Source organism: Gekko japonicus, unplaced genomic scaffold (genome assembly GCF_001447785.1).
Source record: "Gekko japonicus isolate JY-2015 unplaced genomic scaffold, Gekko_japonicus_V1.1 scaffold448, whole genome shotgun sequence".
Lineage (NCBI taxonomy): Eukaryota > Metazoa > Chordata > Lepidosauria > Squamata > Gekkonidae > Gekko > Gekko japonicus.
The window spans coordinates 159,023-178,543 of NW_015172018.1; positions in this window are offsets into that span (position 1 = coordinate 159,023).

Genomic DNA, 19,521 nt, shown 5'->3' on the forward strand with positions numbered 1-19,521 from the left:
GCCGGAAGCGGGGCAGCCGGAAGCGGGGCAGCCGGAAGCGGGAGGCGGGGCTTCATCATGTGCCCCGCCCCCATACCTCACCCAGGGGAACTGCGATCCCCCGCGATTCCCCCCGAAATGACCTCTGATCTTCCCATATACAACTTCTTACATATATACCTTCTCACATCAGACTTTTCGACAAAGCTCCACTTAGAGTTGCCAACTCCTGGTTGGGGAAATTCCTGGATATTTTTAAGGTGGAGCCTGGGGAGGGGAGGAAGAACAGCAGGATATAATGCCATAGCGTCCAACCTCCAACGCAGGCATTTTCTTCAGGAGAATCGATCTCTATCATCTCGAGATCAGTTGCAGTTCTGGGAGAACTCCAGGTCTCACCTGGAAGTTGTCAACCCTAGCTCTGATCCACACATAGCATTTTCAGAAGTAGGTTTGGAACCAGTCAGACCCAGGGACTTCCCTTTAGGAGCACTTCAATTGTGGAACTCCTTACCAAGAAAGATTGTCTTGTTCTCTACCTGCACAACCAGGGGGAAAGGAAGGAGTCTCTGGTACAGCCGCAATCAGGCTGGGCAGTGCAGGATGCTTTAAGCTGCTAGGTATGCACTTCTTAACATGGACCAGTCTTCAGCTCTGGCTCTCTGCCTTCTTTATTCCTTAGGTCCTGAGAGGGACTTTGAGGGTACTAGAAGTCCTGAGAGGGACTCTGGGGGTACTGAGCCCGTTCGCGGGAAGGCCGGGGTATAAATGCAATGAAAATAAAATAAATAAGTGGATGAGACCACTCAGGGTGTTCCTGCTCTGCTTGTTTCGCTGGCTGTTGAACAGGGAGTCTGCTGTAGTGAAGAAGGCAGAGGGTCTTCCCTAGAGGCTCTGAGGTGCAGGGAGCTCTGGGTTTCATGGGGGCTCCACAGCTCTTGAAGAGTCTCCTTCTTCTTCCTCTGAGGAGTCTGCTTCCCTAGTCAGGACTGAGCCAGGGAAGTTCTGGACAATGGTTTACCTAACTAGCGGCCTTCCACTTGACAGGGGGCATGTGAAGCTGTACTTATTTTGAGTCCCGTTGTTTATTTACTTCATATGGAATGTTCTAATATACAGCCTGGCTTACTTTTAAGCAATAATTAATTTCATTCCACTGAGTTTTTTAGTCTGAGCTTTCTCTCAATATGGGCTGATAAGGCAGAGTAAAAAAGGTGCAATCCTTCATGGCCACCATGCTCAGAGCAAGATGTGGAGTCTCTACAAACCTCTAAGCCAGCAATATAATTGGAGGAAATGAAGTGCACAGAAATGCCAGTCAGGAATAAAGGTGAAATAAGGATGGGCATGAACTGGTAAAATGGAGGTTCATCCCAGTTCATGGTTCATGGGTTCTTATGAACCAGGAACCCTCACCAACCTTCCCATTTACTGAACTAGTCAATTTCGTGAGGTTCATGATGTGGTGGAACGGTCCCCATTGTGGGCTAGAAAGGCCAAACTCACAGGAGTCTCCAGCTGACTCTCCTCTACCTGCCCTCTGAGTTTGCTGAGGATTGGATTTAGGGGGGCCAAGTTACAGCCCCCCAATGCAGGTGCCCCCAGGAAAGTGCTCTCTAGGAAAATCACAGCCGCAGATGCAGGAGGACCTCCCCGGGATGCCCCTCTACCTGCCCTCCAAGTTTGGTAAGGATTTGCCAGGGGGATGGGTACTGCCTGCCTTCTCATCGTAGACATTGTTGCTGCAGATGGGCAATCCTTCTCATCAGATCTGGGAAGTGGTCTCCTGCCTGTGTCCACCTGTTGACAAGGGTTTGGGGGGTGGCCCACCACCCTCCCCCTCAGGCCTAGGAGGTGGCCTACCTTTCCCCTCAGTCACCTATGCGCCTCCCTCTGGTGACAGGGTTTTGGTTGGAGGTGGCCCACCACACTCCCCCTTGGACCTGGGAGGCGGGTCACCTGCCCACCTTCTTGTTGTGGAGATGGATTCTAAGGGTGGGCAACCCTTCCCCTTGGTCCTGGGAGGTGGTCACCCATGTGGCTCCCCCTGGTGACAGGGTTTTGGTTGGGGGGTAGCCCGCCAAACTCCCCCTCAGGCCTGGGAGGCAGTCACCTGCCTGCCTTCTTGTTGTGGAGATGAATTCTGGGGGTGGCCAAACTCCCCCTTGAGTCCGGGAGGCAGTCACAAAAATGCCTCCCTCTCATGACAGGGTTTTTTGGGGGGTGGACCACCACACTCCTCCTTGGGCCAGGGAGATAATCATCTGCCCACCTTCTTGTTGTGGAGATAGATTCTGGGGATGGCCACCCCTTCCCCTCAGGCTCGGGAGGCGGTCCTCATTGTAGACATTGTTGCTTTAGATGGGGAAACCTTGGATGTAGTCAAGTGAGCTGGTGGATGTTTGACAAGGTAGAAGTCTGCATAGGTGGATGTTGGTCCACAAGGTGGGTGTTGCGCTACGAGGTAGATCTTGGTTCATGAGGTGAGTGTTGCACTATGAGGTAGATCTTGGTTCCTGGGGGGGGTGTTGCACTGTGAGGGAGATACTGGGCCATTAGGTGTGAGGTAGGTGTTTTGTTATGAAGTGGATATTGTTCAAGCTGTGTGTTGATCCTGCCCACCCCCACCTGGCAGAGGCAGGTGTGTGAACCCAAACACAGAAGAGATGGAATGCTTATCTACAGCCACAATGTCCACAATGAGGAAGACAAACTGGAGACGTGTGGATGTGGTCGGGGGAAGGCTGGAAGCACCAATTCTTGGTGGGACACAAGTCGTGAGGAGGCAGATGGGGATGGGGAGAGGCTGGAAGTGCCAATTCTTGGTGCAACACAAGTCATGAGGAGGCAGACAGGGGAGACTGGAAACATTCTTGGTGAGACACTACTCATGAGGAGGCAGATGTGGAAAGGGCTGAGTTAGTGTGAGCCAGCTCCCAGTTCTTTAACCTCCAGCTCACACATTTTTGTCTTAGCTCAGGAAGGATGGCTCCAGAGCAAACTTATTTATGCAGTAGCTCTCGCTCTCACTCACAACCAGTGATCCCTCTAAGCTGAGTTAGTGTGAGCTAGCTCACAGTTTTTTTAGCCTCCAGCTCACCCATTTTTGTCTTAGCTCGGGAAGGATGGCTCCAGAGCAAACTAATTGATGAAGCAGCCAAATCGCTCGCTCACAACTTTAATGCCAGTTGCTCACACAGTAGAATTTCTGCTCACAAGACTCCACAGCTTAGAGGGAACATTGCTCACAACTGTAATGCCAGTAGATCACAAAGTAGAATTTTTGCTCACAAGACTCCACAGCTTAGAGGGAGCACTGTTTGCAAGGAATCAAGAGTTCCTTGGGGTTCAGTTTGAAAGTTTGGTCCAAGTTATCAGAGCTTTGGCTGGGATTCTGATTTAAGTAACAGCTTTGAAAAGCATAACGACTGCTCATAATAGTAGCTTAGCCTTAAGGAAACATTCTGAAGGCCATATCAGACATGTACAAACAGTGCTTTTGTGATCTCCCAGATGGGTGCTATAGTTAAATAATAATGTTCCCTCTAAGGACTATACCACCTATGTTGGTTCATACCAATCTGTGTAAAGTAGGTAGACCAGTATAGCTGAAACAAACCCAAGATGTCTTGACTAAGATCAGTTGCACTGCAGCAGTGAAAAAGGCAAACTCGATGTTAAGGGTTATTAGAAAAGAGATTGAAAATAAAACAGCCAATGTTATAACACCCTGGTATAGATCTATGGTGTGGCCTCATTTGGAACAGTATATACAGTTCTGGTCGCTGTATCTCAAAAAAGACATCGCAGAGCTTTGGAAAGTCCAGGAGAGGGCAATCAAAATTATTAGGGGGTTGGAGCAGCTTCCCTATGAGGAAAGGCTGAAGAATCTGGTAATTCTCAGTTTAGAAAAGAGATGACTGGGGGGGGGGTATGATAGAGGTTTGTAAAATTATACACGGGGTGGAGATACTTGACAAAGAGAGCCTTTTCTCCCTCTTCTAAAATACTAGAAGTCGAAGGGGTCCAACGAAACTGTTGGGCAGTAGATTTGGGATTGACAAAAGGAAATACTTCTTTACACAGAGAGTGATTAAAATGTGACATTCACTGCCAGAGGATGCAGTGATGGCCACAGGCATAGACCGCTTTAAAAGCTGATTAGATAGATTCATGGAGGACAGGGCTATCAGTAGCTACTAGCTAGGGTGACTAAAAGTAACCTCCAGGTCCAGAGGCAGTCAACCTCTGAATCCCAGTGCCAGGAGGAAACATTAGGGGAAGGCCTTGGTCTCTGTGCCCTGTTGTTGACCCTTCAGAGGAACTGGTTGACCACTGTGTGAAACAGAATGCTTGTCTAGACAGACCACTGGTCTAATCCAGCAGGGCTCTTCTTCTTACGTTCTTAGAAATGCTACAATATGTGGCTATTGTATTTGGGCATAATTATCATGCGTCTCCTCCTGCAGGTGTACTTCACTGGAAAGAAACCCATTATTTCATTGTATCTGTCTGTCTGTTGATCTATCTGTCTTTCAAGATGTGACCTGGGAAAAGGTCTTCATGTCTGTCACATTATGATGAGTACAATGGAGACAAACGGATTCATGAAATGCTTTAGGCCTTTCATTCTGTGAGACTTGAATTGCCTCCATTTAATTGGGAACGTGGCTTTCTTATTATAAAGAGCCTGCTACTTTATGGCATTTGTTCCCATACTGCCACCATTCTCCAGGGCGCCTTTCACAAGTGAGAAATCGGCTCTTGGATGAGCTGACCAGATCCCTCTTCCTCCCACCCGATACATTTCTTGCGGCATATCCCATCAGGGAAAAACCCTGGTAAATCTTTTTTTGTAAAGCCGAAAGAAAACAAAAACAAACAGGGGCTTCGGGGACCTAATCTATCACAAAGCTTTAATTATACTAATTTAAGAAGGGAAGGAAATAAATATCAATGAGACATCAGGGAGAGTGTTTGCTTTGGATGAAACATGTTCGTCTTTCCCCCAGCTCCTCTCTTCATAAGTTTACCTGGAGATTAGCCCTGGGTGCTCAGACTTACTGAGCACTTTCCTGAGATGCTCATGGCACTCCATATTCTCGTTAATCCTTACAACAGTCCTTTAAGGTAAGCTGGTATTATCATTACCCTCCTATAGCTCCACAAAGACGGGAAAGGGAACAGCAAGGCATGATCACTTTCTGGAGACTGCAAATGTAAAGAAAGCTACAAGCCAGAATGGAAAAGAGGTTGATCTGTAAGCATGCTCTGAATATATGAACACCATGAAGCTGTTTTATACTGAGCCAGACCATTGGTCTACTAAGGTCAGTACTGCCTACACTGACTGGCAGTGTAGGGTCTCAGGAAGAGGCCTTCCACATCACCTACTACCTCATCCTTTTAGCTGAAGATGCCAGAGATTGAACCCAGGATCTGCATGCCAAGTACTCTACCACTAAGCCACAGCTTGCTCCATCCCTGCCATGACGTTGCCTTTCTTTGTGTCAGATGTCTATACATACAGATTAGAAAGGGTTCTTCACAAGCATTAGAGTTTGCCAACTCCCGCTTGGGAAATATGTAGAGACAGGGCTTTTTTTGTAGAAAAAGCCCAGCAGGAACTCATTAGCATAATAGGTCACACCCAACAGCAGAAACTCATTAGCATATTAGGCCACACCCCCGATAGCACAGCTCATTGGCCTATTGGGCCACACACACCCATGTTACCAGAAGTGTGGTCATCCAGTCACACCCACCTTTTGATTCTTATTCTGTTTACTTTGTTGTCAAAACCCTGGGCTTTTTTTGTAGGAGGAACTTATTTGCATGTTAGGCCACACACCCCTAATGTAGCCAATCCTAATGAGTTTCTGCTGTTACGTGTGGCCTATTATGCTAATGAGTTCCTGCTGGGCGTGGCCAATTAAGGAGCCAGCCGGAACTCCGTTCCTGTGCGTTCCTGTCCAAAATTAGCCCTGTGAAGAGATTTGAGGGTGGAGCCTGGGGAGGGTGGGGTTGGGGAAGGGAAGGAGCTTCAGCAGGGGTATAATACCATGGAGTCCACCATCCAAGCAGCCATTTTCTTCAGGGGAACTGATCCCTATTGTTTGGAGATCAGTTGTAATTCCAGGAGATCTCCAGCCCCCACCTGGAGGTTGGCAAACATAGCAAGCATACATCTTTCCTAGTCTTGCTTATCGAGGTCTTTCAACTGGAGACTGAATTTTGTATACAAATCCTACGGTCTACCAGTGAGTTGTGGTGTATCCTCCCTGCATTGAAGGCTAAGATTCAATCCAGGATGTCCCAGCCCTTTCACCTCTGCACTAGAGTCCTGCTCCCTATGCTAATCTGGTTTGATGGAGGTTAAGCTATCAGTACATCATGAGTGACAGATAGGGCTGCCAAGTCCCCCCGGGGGGCGGGGAAAACCCCGCCCCAGAGGCCCGTTCCCCGACACCGGCTGACCGGGCCCCAGGGGGAACTCCGCCCAGACATGCGCATCACCCGGAAGTGACGTTAGGACGCCGAGCATGCTGGGGGCGGGGCCATTACCATCGGAGGGAAAACTCTATGGTTTCCCTCCGATGGTCATGGCCCCGCCCCCAGCGTGCCCGGCATCCTAACGTCACTTCTGGGTGACGTGCGTGCGGCGCGCACACGCGCGCACTCCAATCGCCACCCAGGAGTCCCCCGCTGCGGCGACTGCACCAACTTGGCAACCCTACTGACAGAGGTAAGAAATGAACAGTGCAATTCTAAGCAGAGTTACACCATAAGGGATTTAGAAGAGTGTAACTCTGCAATACGTGCAATTTTAGTTCACCTGTTCTGTTTTACTATTTCATTTAATTTCCATCACAGGGTAAGAAATGTGGCATCATGCTTGACCACAGAAGATTTAGCATATGCTTTGGAGTGAGTGGGGAGCTTAGGATATTTGTTTTCCCGCATTCACTGAGCTGGTTTTCCCACAGAGTTCAATGCAGATCTAGGATATATAAAGTGTTTCCCTAAACTGAGCGTTCCCCTTCTAAGCCCATGATTTAGTAACTGTTTAGGACTGCAGAATCAGACATCTGAAAAGTAGGATTGTCTATAGCAGGGGTCCCCAACCTTTTTGAGCCTGCAGGCACATTTGGAATTCTGAGACAGCAGTACGGTGGGCACAGTGACAAAATGGCTGCCACAAAATGGCTGTTGCAAGAGGCAGAGCCAGCCACAGTACTGGAGACAGGTTAAAAACATGTTGTCTATAAGACACTTGACCAGCTCAGGTGGACTTTATAAAAAAGAGCACTGTTACTTTTTTGAGAGAGAGAGAGAGATCCTGGTTAACATTATTCATTTGGTTCAGTATTCGGGCCCTGTCCTTTCTAGTGTCAACAATGACAAGGGTTTTGACAAGCTAAAGTAGATTTACTGTGTTTTTGAAGAATTCTGTTTTGACAAGCTAAAGTAGATTTACTGTATTTTTGATTGACATTGAGCATTTTATGGAGATAATTTGGTTTCTCTGTCCTTGACTATGGGACGTGCGATGCTGCTGGTTCACACTTGCTGCACATCATCCCTCTGCACTTGATGATAACTGAAGGGAGCTCCGTCATACTGCAGACTAGCATGGCTGCTCACCTGACACTGAACTATCAACCATCACTGAATCTGCTTGGCATGCAGAAGGTCCCAAGCTTAATCCTCCAGTTAAAGAGATCAGGTAATAGGGGATGTAAAAGAACTGGGCCTGAGACCCTGGAGAGTCACTGACAGTCAGAGCGGGCAATACTGGCCTTGAGAGACCCAAAGTCTGACTAAGTATAAGGAAGCTTCATGTGTATAAGTGGGCCCAGGGGCCATTCGGTTTGTGCCTGAATGCACATTAGGGTTGCCAGGTTGCGGGGGATGGGGGGACTTACCAGGAGAAAGAGGAAGGCACTGGCCACATCACCAGCATCGTACAGGAAGTGATACATTATGCTGTGATGTCACTGTGACACTCTGGTATTTGAGTAAAAACTCTATGGTAAAAACAACTTCTATCATAGAATTTTTGCCTAAATACAAGAGTGTTGCCCAGATGTCACTGGAATGATGATGTCACTTCCAGTGTGATTCCAGTGATGTGGTCTGGGCCGCCTTCTTACTCTCTAAGTCCCCCTGCTGGCCAGCTGATTGGTGGCTGGGGGTAGGCCATATCAGACATGTACAAAGAGTGGTTTTGTGATCGGGCCCCGGGGGAAACCCCACCCCAACGTGCGCGTCACCTTGAAGTGACGTGACAAGGCCGGGCATGCTGGGGGCGGGGCCACAGTCATCCGAGGGAAAACGCACTCCAGCCGCCCTCCAGCCGCCAGCGGGGAGTCCCCCGCTCCGGTGAAATTTTGACTTGGCAACCCTAGCTGGGGGGCAGTGCCTGGTGGCGGGGAACCACTGCCTCCACTGGGGGGGGTCTGGCAACAATGCACATCATCTTTGAAAGAATGAACATTGAGAAGAGGGAGAATGAACTGCCACTATTGCATCACTTTTTGCCTCTGAGCCCACAGGGAGACAGCAGATAAGGAGTTAATAGCAAGGAAGTGGACCCACTCAAGAAGGGGACCCACTGAAGGCATCTTGACTAAGAATCCCCAAAAACCAAGATCTGACACTCCTCCCAAGCACATGACTAAGGAGAATTATCTAACTGAACTCAATTATTTAGTTATCTTTATATTTCATGCTTCCAGTCTTTGGGATAGGTCAGGATCCACATTTAAATCAACAGAATACAAATATCTGTGCTCACATCTAGGTGAAGGGCATTAAATATACACACCTAATTTTACCTCATTTCCATAATCCCAACAGAAAACAAAGAGAAGTATCCATGCACTGTATTTCATCATCTAGTCAAAGAATAATTGCTAAATTATTATACAGCAGAGTCGAAAATTAACATATATGGCTACTGTAAATCTTTTAAATTACACCTTTGCCTAGATTCTTTAACACTTCCATTAAAATCTATCTGTCTGCCCAGGTTCATCACTTTCGTCTCTTAGCACTGTAGGAAATTTGGCGAGAGGAAAAGAAATAAAATTACAATAAAACAGGACTACATTGTAGAACATTTGTAATTAAAATGATTTGCTTGCTGCAAAGTGCTGCACAAAGGAGCCGCGAGCCTTCTAAAGGACCCCAATTTTATCTGTGGCCTGTTCCGTGTGCATCAGTATTTCCCAAACGCTGAATATCTGAGGCATCCTTTATTTTTGTTCAGTTAAAACTGGACGCCCATGTCACTCATAAACCCACCCCAGGGAAACCCGTACCTTCTACCTCTGCAGAAGCCACTTCACGTGAACCTGTAGAACAAAGTTAGAGTCCGGTGGCACCTTTAGGTCCAACAAAGTTTTATTCAAGGTGTGAGCTTTCGTGTGCGTGGACACTGGACTCTAACTTTGTTCTACTGCTTCAGACCAACATGGCTACCCACCTTGATCTATCACGTGAACCTGTGTTCGTTTTAGTCTCTTTGTAGCAGCAGTACAAAAGAGCAAGAATCCAGGAACACCTTAAAGACTAACAAGATTTGTGGCAGGGTATGAGCTTTCTGAAGAAGTTGTCTGGAGAAGTGAGCAGTGACTCACAAAAGCTGATACCCTGCCACATATTTTGTTAGTCTTTACAGTGCTACTGGACTCTTGCTCTTTTCTGCTCAATTAGAACATTGGTCTCGATGGCTTATTTGAGAGAGTTTTACCCCGCTTTTCTTCCCAATGGGGATCCAGAGCAGCTTGCAAAAATTCAAATATAAATTAACAAGAAAACCCACCCAAAGACTACAATATCCTGGGCTTGTTGTAGATACACTGGGCTAGCTCATTCAAGGCCAATAGTGACAAGTAAAGGTAAAGGTTTCTCTTGCTCGAAAGCCAGTTGACTCTGACTCTAAGGATGTGGTGCTCATCTCCATTTCCAAGCCGAAGAGCTAGCACTGTCCGAAGACGTTTCCGTGGTCATGTGGCTGGCATGACTAAATGCCAAGGTGCATGGAACACTGTTACCTTCCCACCAAAGCGGTACCTATCTACTTGCAATTTCTTGCTTTCGAACTGCTAGGTTGGCAGGAGCTGGGACCAGAGACAGGAGCTCACTCCGTCTTGCGGCACCCGGGTCTTGAACTGCTGAACTACCGACCTTCCAGTCTGCAGGTCAGCGTCTTAACCACTTGAGCCACCACAAACTGCAGGGTAAAAGCCAAGAGTCCTTTGGTTCCTACCTGTTTGTTCATACCAATAGCTTGTGCTTCTGGCCATACCCAGACACTCACTCATTCATTCATTCATTCATTCATTCATTCATTCGCTCATTCTTTCATTGGTTCGTTCACTGATTCATTCATCCACTCATTTATGCAATTTATTATCCCATTCTCTCCAATGTGGACCCAAAGCAACTTACAAATGGGTGACGTCGTCACACTGGGCATGACGAGTGGGATGGAGTTCTTTGGGATTCGGGCTCCCCCGCCATCCAGCTGGCTGGCATCAGATTGGGGCCCCTGAAATTGGGGAAAACCCTGCCCCCATTGGGGGGTAGCAGCCCTAGCCTGGGCTAGCCTGGGCTGTCCAGGTCAGGGCCATGCCTGGTATACCAGGAGGCAAAATCAGGGGCCTTTACAGCTGCCCAACACCTTTCGCTAGCATGGCTCAGGCTGAGCGTCTCAGGGATGTTTAACTCTGTGTTTGTCCCGCTAATAGATGGCACACTGCTCCCAGATCCAGTGCCGTAAATTCATTTGTCCGACATCTGAGAAGGGAAAGTGGTTAACTAGAACTCCCATTGCTTGTAACCTGAGACCAATGGTTAGCGGTTTTTCTGTCTGATGTATGCAGAACGCATGGTATAAGTGGATTGCATTACCTCTTGACTGCTTATCAAGAATTGAACACAGCTGTATTTCCACGACACAAATGAAGTGTAGATTTATATACTTGACTTCACACGGAGTTGCTGAATCAAGGTGCAGGAGGGTAAGCTGGATTTCCATCGCAGCACATTTCTTTACCTGGATGAGTGTTCCCAGGAGCATGTTCCCCCCCCCCTTTTCAACTTTATGCACAGAACTTGACTGAAATTAACTACATTGATTTTCAGATGTTTTCAACAGAGGCACGTTAATAAAGACGGATCCAATTTTTGAGTGGGGAGAAAGAAACATGGCCACACAAAGGCATTGGGGGTCATACATTTTATGTCCTTTTTCTTTAAAAATATAAGAAATGCCTTCCGCCTTGTCGCAGTTTGCTCCGTTTTGTGCAAAAGCAAATCCCTGCCTGTTTTGAAACTTCATTTTTAAAATCTTTGTGTGTTTTTTCTCCCACATCTCCCCCCAAGGAGCTCATGGCAACCTGCATCAACGTCCTCTCCCCCATTTTATGTGCACAACAACCTTGTGAGGCGGGGTTAAGTTTCAAAAAGTAACTGGCCCATGGCCTCCTAGTGAACTTCCATGGCAGAGTACACTTTTGAACATGAATCTCTAGTAAGACATTTTAACCACTGCACCATGGTGGCTCTCCGCTCTCTTTACTGAGTTCACTCCTCCCTTGGTATACTTTATGGACAGCTACTGTTGCCAACCTCCAGGTGGCACCTGGATTTCTCCCACTGTTACAATTGATCTCTGGACAAGACAGCCAAGATCAGTTCCCCTGAAGAAAACAGTTTGGTGTAGTGGTTAAGTGTGCGGACTCTAATCTGGGAGAACCGGGTTTGATTCCCCACTCCTCCACTTGCACCTGGCTGGATGACCTGGGGCAAGCCATAGTTCTGGCACAGCTGTTCTTGAAAAAGAGCAGTTTCTGTCAAGAGTTCTCTCAGCCCCACCCACCTCACAGGGTGGGGAGGGGAAGGGAAAGGAGTTTGTAAGCCGTTCTGAGACACCTTTGGGTAGTGAAGGGCAGGGTATAAATCCAATCTCTTCTTCTTCTTTGAAGGATGGTCTCTGTGGCATTATACCCTGCTGACATCCCTCCCCTCCCCAAACCCGACCTTCACCAGGTTCCACCTCCAAAATCTCAAGTTATTTCCCAATCCAGAGCTGGCGACCCTTCGTACAGTCCAGTCCTCTGCTTTTTGAACACATTTCCTCCACCCAAGAGAAGTTATAGAGCAAACACAGTTTCTGGACCTTGACTTTGGAAAGGAAGGAAATGACCTCTGACATACAGAGCCTCTGCAGCCGGGGGAACTGGACTTACATATCCCCCTTTTATGGTCCCCTTGTTTGATCAGTGATCCAGTTCACACATAAATGTCTCATAGGGAGGTTGTCCTGGCATTTGATTGCTGAGTTGCAGTGTTTCCCCCCCCCCCTATCTTCCTTACAACATCATTATCTATTTCTTGTCTTTCAGTTTGGGTTGCCAACTCTGGGATGGGAAATTTCTGGAAATTTGGAGGTGACCCTGGGGACAGTGAGGTTTGAGGAGGGAAGGGAATAGGGCTGCCAAATCCCCCCGGGGGGCGGATTTCCCCCCGCTTTGGAGGCCCGATTTCCACCCCCGTGGAATCGGGCCCCTAGGGAAACCCCACCCCCGCGTGCACGTCATAGGGAAGTGACATCATGATGCCGGGCACGCTGGGGGCGGGGCACAGCCATTTGAGGGGAAAACATAGAGTTTTCCCCTCAAATGGCTGTGCCCCGCCCCCAGCGTGCCCGGCGTCATGACGTCACTTCCCTGTGACGTGCATGCGGCGCGCCGGGAGCCAGCACAAAGTCCCCCGCCGGCAGAGGTAAGTCGATTTAGCAACTCTAGAAGGGAAAGGACCTCAGCAGGTTATAATGCCATAGAGTCCACCCTCCAAAGCAGCCATTTTCTCCGGGGGAACTGCAGTCTGGAGATCAGTTGTAATCCTGGAATATCTCCAGGCCCCACCTGGAGGCTGGCAAAATTAGTCTGGGCTTTCTTAAACCACCTGTGATCAGGAGAACACAAGGAGGAAGGAGGAAGAAGAGATTGGATGTATACCCTGCCCTTCACTACCCGAAGGTGTCTCAGAGTGGTTTACAATCCCTTTCCCTTCTCCTCCCCACAATAGACACCCTGTGAGGTAAGGGGGGGCTGAGAGAGCTCTTTTGAGGACGGCTCTTGAGAGAACACCTCTGAAAAAACTTATGACTGGCCCAAGGTCACAACAGCAGCTGCATGTGGATATGTAGGGAATCAAACCCAGTTCTCCCAGATTAGAGTCTGCGCCCCTAACCACTACGCCACACTGGATGACGAGACCATGGAAAGACAACGAATGAAGAGCAATGCTATGAGGAAACTTGAACAAAAAACCACCACCAAATTGGCACACAAACCACAGGAAGGCCTCCATGTGAAAGCCCGCATGGTGTCCTCTTCCAAACAAATGAGCAACCAGGAAGTAACTATAAATGAAGCTAGGTTCAAGTGCTGTGCAGGTCTTAAAGTAAATAATAAGCCCGTGCTATTGGACCTTGATAAACCTAAGCGGCAGAGAGGGGTCGAACTTACAATTTTTCTTTTCAAAGGGGGGGGGATCCTAGTAATTAAAAATACCTTCTTCTTTTTTAATGCAACCATCAAAGATCCACTTAAGTCAATAGGAATCTTTCTGCTGATTCTTCCAGCCAACTGAATTCAGCCTGGAGAGCAATAACTCAGACCTGCATGGGTAATAGGTAAAAAGTGTCTTCTTAAGTGCTCTTCGCAATCAAGCAAAACTGACTTGTGAATGGTATCCTTCAACATATAGGTGACAATTACAGGAGGAGGCTTAGAATCAAAATTTAAAGTACTTAGCTGGCAAGGTTACAATAGCTGAAGGGTTTTTTCCCCCTCCCTCTGACTTTCCAGTATATATTTCATTTTTCATGGCTTCTTAACTTGAGACATTAAAAGTAGACATTTTGGGTAGACATTTTTCCCAGAGACCCTTTTTTTTTTTAGCCTAGAAGCAAATATTTGTCATTTTGAAATCAAATGGCTGTTAAATAAAATTTGGCAATGGTTTCTAAGGTTCCTTTCATGGGCTTCCAACACAGCTGAGAAGAGTGGATGGGCTTTGGCTAAGCCGGCCTATTGTTATGTGAATGAGAACTCCCATAGGATATGCCTGGCAGTGATACTGGAAGGTTGTGGCGAAGGTCGCTTATCCATGAATGAAAAGTTGGGGGTACAGTCCGCTGAGTCTAAGCTGACCATTCAGATTTGATTGTAGATGTTTTGTAGCTGAAGGAATCTGGTTTTTTCCAAGATCCAACCTCAATGGATTTAATATGTTGATAGGTTACATTAAACTGTAGGCAGGCCAACCTGCCCGCCCCGGCGGGGAGGGCAGGGTAAAAATCTAATAAATAAATATAAAGAAAGAACCAGAGAAAGAAGTCTAACATGGCAGATGGTTTCAGAAGGGTTCTTGCTAATATTGTTAGGGGTGCAGCAGATCCACTAACTATTGCCCTGACTGTCCCAGCCTAATGATTCTGATAATGCTAAATGATGGCTAGGTGCCACTATTTTTAGTCAAAATGCTTGAACATCCAAATCATTCTATTTTTCAATGAACTACATATGGATGGAAGATGAGTGTTTCTACTCCAGGTCCTCATCTTTAGCTTCGTAATGTTTGTTCTTGAGTTCAGATACATGAAGCTTCCTTCTACTGAATCAGACCATTGGTCCTTCAAGGTCAGTACTGTTTAGTCAGACTGGCAGTGGCTCTCCAGGGTCTCACATCGTTTACACCACCTATTGCCTAATCTGGAGATGCTGGAGACTGAATGGGGTTACCAGGCATGGCCTGGCAACCAGCAGGAGACTGTGGGGGCAGAGTCATGGGGTGAGTTCAGACGGGGCGTTTCAGCCGGCAGAAAATGTACCGGTTGGAACCGTTGCAGTTTATGCCGGCTGAAACGCGATCACACTTACCTCCGATCTGCGGAGCCCATCGCTGTATGCCTGTTCACACACAGTGGGTGTCTGCAGTTTGTGTTTTTTAAAAAAAAAAACTCAGTTTGCGCATGCGCATAGGCAGCCATCTACAGAATGGCGATCTTCGCGCATGCGCAAAACACCCCGTCCCGAAAAGCATGCCCTGAAGAGAGGACGTACCTTTAAAGTTTAAAGACCAAACTGGCCTCCCTGAGGTCCCGGACTCCTCTAACACCTTAAACTAAGGACCTTTTTCTTTTTTAAAAAACAAACGCGGGGCGAAGCTTTGCCCAAGCGCATATCGCCGACCTAAAAAAAAAAATGGCAGGCGAAAATCGGAAACCTTGGGCTTCCGAATGGAAGTGGCTGTACAACGGTGGAGAGCGATCAGACGGGGGGGTAAAGCGATTACAACCGTTGCACTCAGGATACCACCACTTGGGGACCTAGTGGCAGAATACAACGGTTTAAAGCTCTTTGCAATGGTTAAGGATGGAAGGCAGATGTTCGCCGTGTGAATGCCACCGGTTCCATCGGCACCTATACCGTTGCAAATGCCCCGTCTGAACATACCCACGGTGTTGCCATCTGTGACAGTGGAATGTCACTTCTGGGGCAAACCTCGAGGTGATGTCGTGCCTCTCAAGTAATCACCAGAAATGGATGCTTTGGAGGGTGGACTATATGGAATTATATCCCACTGAGGCTCTACCATTCTCCAGGCTCCAAGCCTAAATCTCCAGGAACTTCCCAACCCAAAATTGGCAACCTTACAAAGTCAGGACCCAAGGCAGGAAACAGCACAGCAAGCCAAATGCCCATGGAAACTATAAATCAGGGGAGTCTGGAGATCAAGGTTCAGTATTTAATCTGATTCATCCAGACTATTTCCAAATTGGACCAAGGACATTTGCTCAGCTCCAGTTTGATATGTGGACATTAGCAGATATTTTAAGCTTTCAGTTTAAGCGTCTAAAGATGCACTGTTGATAACTGGACATTGATGGCTGTGCCGCCATTGATGCTTTTTGTCATACTTACACATTGCAATTATTAGCAACTCCCACCCTTACCTTTTTGAGCATATGTCAGTTAGAAAATACATACATGCTAAGTAAGTAGACACTTCTTCAGTAGTATCTCGGGAACTTGTTCATCTCATTATGACCAGACTCTCAAGATGAAGGACAAGTGTGGGGGACCTAGTCCATGTGGCCCCTGTCAAGTGACTGCATAACTGGAGACATAATCTTGGAGGGTGACTATAGTGCGGAGCTGTGGTAACCCTCTCTGCAAGATTCTGCAGCCAGTTCGCCAAATGCAAAGCTGATGCTGAAACATGTCATCACAAGAAACATTCCTCTCTACCATATTAAGGCAGTTCAGCCCAGAAGTTTAAGCCCAGGAAGACTGTCCCGCCTCCCTTCTCCATGTTAGTGAATCATAGAATATCACATTAGTCAAGTATCTAGTTGCCAGGTTGGCTGTCCTTTGCATTTGGAGTACTTGTGTGGCTTCGTGGGCAAAAAGTCCTAAGTGGTAAACACCCAAGACGGCACTGCTAAATCCACCTGAAAACTCATGTTTGGGTTTTTGGGGAAACTCTATACACTAAATAAGAGACATAATTATGTGCTATGCACCTAATTAAAGTGTGCTATAATTGTTGAAATATTTTACTGAAACCTTTCTTCAGGATTTTTTTTTTCCAAGCAACAGGTTTACCAGATGATAAAACTTGTCTTGCGGTTTCTATGCGCTTGCCAAAAACCTCGAAGCTTAGTACAGTGGGTGGGGTCAGTTGTGGACATTAAACTCGCTGTGAATGCCAGCATTTTTCACTAAGCTCTCCTTCTGAAGGCTTAAGTCAGGCTTCCTGCCAAACACTCAAGTCCAAGACAAATAGCCTACGTGGGTGTTTTGTGCACAAAGGCGACTGAGGCTCAGTTTAGCTAGACGGATAAACCTTTTGAAACCTTCCTTGTTCAAGCTGACTATATTATGGATCAGAGTTAGTTGCCTATTGAAAAAGCACTGTGAGAAGAATGTAAATTGCCCTGAAAATTAATTCAGCTCAGAAAAGAACTGCCGGTAAATTTGATAAATGTACCATCATTTATCCTCACACGTCACTTAAAAGGGTGTTGATTGTGGCGGATTTCTACCCAGGTTATTGGCTTCCATTTAGGTGGATCTCATATGTCTGAAGTCTTGTAGATCAACCCTATTTATATCCTTTGAAGAACTCCTTGATGCAAATTCCATTAAGTGTCCTATATTCCTATTCTCTTTGTTACCTCCCAAAGTTTCTCCTTTATAATACTCTTGGGCATCTCCCACTCATACACTCTCTTCAGCACAGAACTGTCCCGTAACAAAATGCATTATGGACTCAAAGAGTGTTCTCAGTGGCCAAACATCCCTGTCGCGTGCAGACCTCACAAATCAGAGTAAGCTAACCTGATTTAATACTAGGGGATATTTCAAGCAGGAGGGATGGTGGCATGGTATTACCGGATCTCATCAGATCTCAGAAGCTAAGCAAGGTTGGTACTTGGATGGGAGACCACGAAGGAAGGCTCTGCAGGGGAAGGCAATGGCAAACCACCTCTGCTTCTCACTTGCCTTGAAAGCCCCTTGCTGGGGTCACCATAACTCAGTTGTGACTTGATAGCACCGACCTTTTGGAGTTCTTTGAGAAAGTGAAGAAGCATGTAGACAACAGTGACCTGGTAGACATTATATGCTTGGACTTTTAAAAGGCTTTTTGACAAGGTAGCTCACCAAGTCTCCTGATTAAACTTAGCAGTCATGGGATAAGAGGACGGGTTCTTATGGATTAAAAACTGGTTAAATGACAGGAAGCAAAGAGTGGGAATAAATGAACAGTTCTCATAACGGAGGAAAGCAAGCAATGGGGTCCCACAAGGTATTGGGCCACTACTATTTAATTTATTCATAAATGATCTGGAACTAGCAGTGGGGAGTGTAGTGGCCAAGTTTGCAGATGACATAAGATTATTCAGGATGGTGAAAACCAAGACTGACTGTGAAGATCTCCAAGAGGACCTCCACAAACTGGGTGAATGGGCAAGAATGTGTCAAATGAAGGTCAGTGCTGGTAAGTGTAAGGTGATGCACATGGGACAAAAAAATCCCAGCTCCAGGGATAGGCCAATGGGTCTGAACTTGCTGAGACTGAAAGGGGAAAAGATCTTGGGGTCTGTATAATTATTAAAGATTAATATCCCTCTGCACCAATTTCTTCCTTCATCTTCGCTTTGCCTTGGTGTGGTGTGCCTTGGTGAGCCCCCCCCCTTTTTTCGTTATAGTGGATAGCTCAATGAAAGTGTCGACCAAGTGTGCTGCAGTGGTGAAAAAGGCAAACTCTGTGTCTGGGATTATTCTGAAAGGAATTGAAAGTAAAACAGCTGATATTATAATGCCCCTGTATGGTGCGGCCTCATTTGGAATACTGTGTACAGTTCTGGTCACCATATCTCAAAAAGGACGTTGCAGAGCTGGAAAAAGTACAGCGGAGGGCGACCAAGATGATTAGGGGGTCAGACCACCTTCTCTATGAGGAATGGCTTTTCAGATCAGAAAAGAGACGACTGGGGGGTTTATAAAATTATGCATCGGATGTAGAGAGTTGACAAAGAGAAATTTTTCTCCCTCTCCCAAAATACTAGAACTTGAGGGCATCCAATGGAGCTTATAGGCAGTAGATTCAGGACAGACAAAAGGAAATGCTTCTTTACACAAAGAGTGATTAAAATGTGGAATTTGCTGCCAAAGGATATAGTGATGGCTACAGGAAGAAAGAGCTTTAGAAGGGGGTTAGATAGATTCATGGAGGAGAGGTCTATCAATGGCTACTAGCTGTGATGAGTGAGGGGAACCTCCACATTCAGAGGCACTAATCCTCTGAATCCCAGAGCCAGGAGGCAACATCAGGGGAAGGCCTCAGCCTCTACTCCCTGATGTTGGACCTCCAGAGGAACTGGTTGGCCACTGTGTGAGACAAGATGCTGGATTAGATGGACCACTGGTCTCATCCAGCAGGACTCTTCTTATGTTCTTATGCATGTGGGTACAATTAAAGTAGCTGCCACCACTGCTTGGAGTGGGGTGAGGTGGTTTTAGATGCTACCTAAAACTATCCCATTTTATTTTCAAAGGATAGAGACCATCATGGGATGGAATGGGGTCACACCAGGATTGCCCAATATTAGGCCACGTTCATTACTTTAAAAGAAAAGAATCATTCACAGACTGTTCTTGGAAATAATGCCTGACTGATGGTAATGATTTCAAAGCAAATACCTAATTCAAGCTTGTTAGGAAGCAGTCTGCACAACAGTTGTACACCTGCCTGATTTGAAACAAAATCATCCTACATCTTTTTTCTCCTACTCTGAGCATCCACTGTCACCATATATATTTAGGGGATAGCATTCCCACGGAATTAAAACAATCAGGTTTCTAGCTTGCATAACACAATGCCTGCACTTTTTCCACCTAACTCAACTGGTGTTCCATAATACATCACTTAGCTGTCCTGTACATCAGTTTTAGTGGG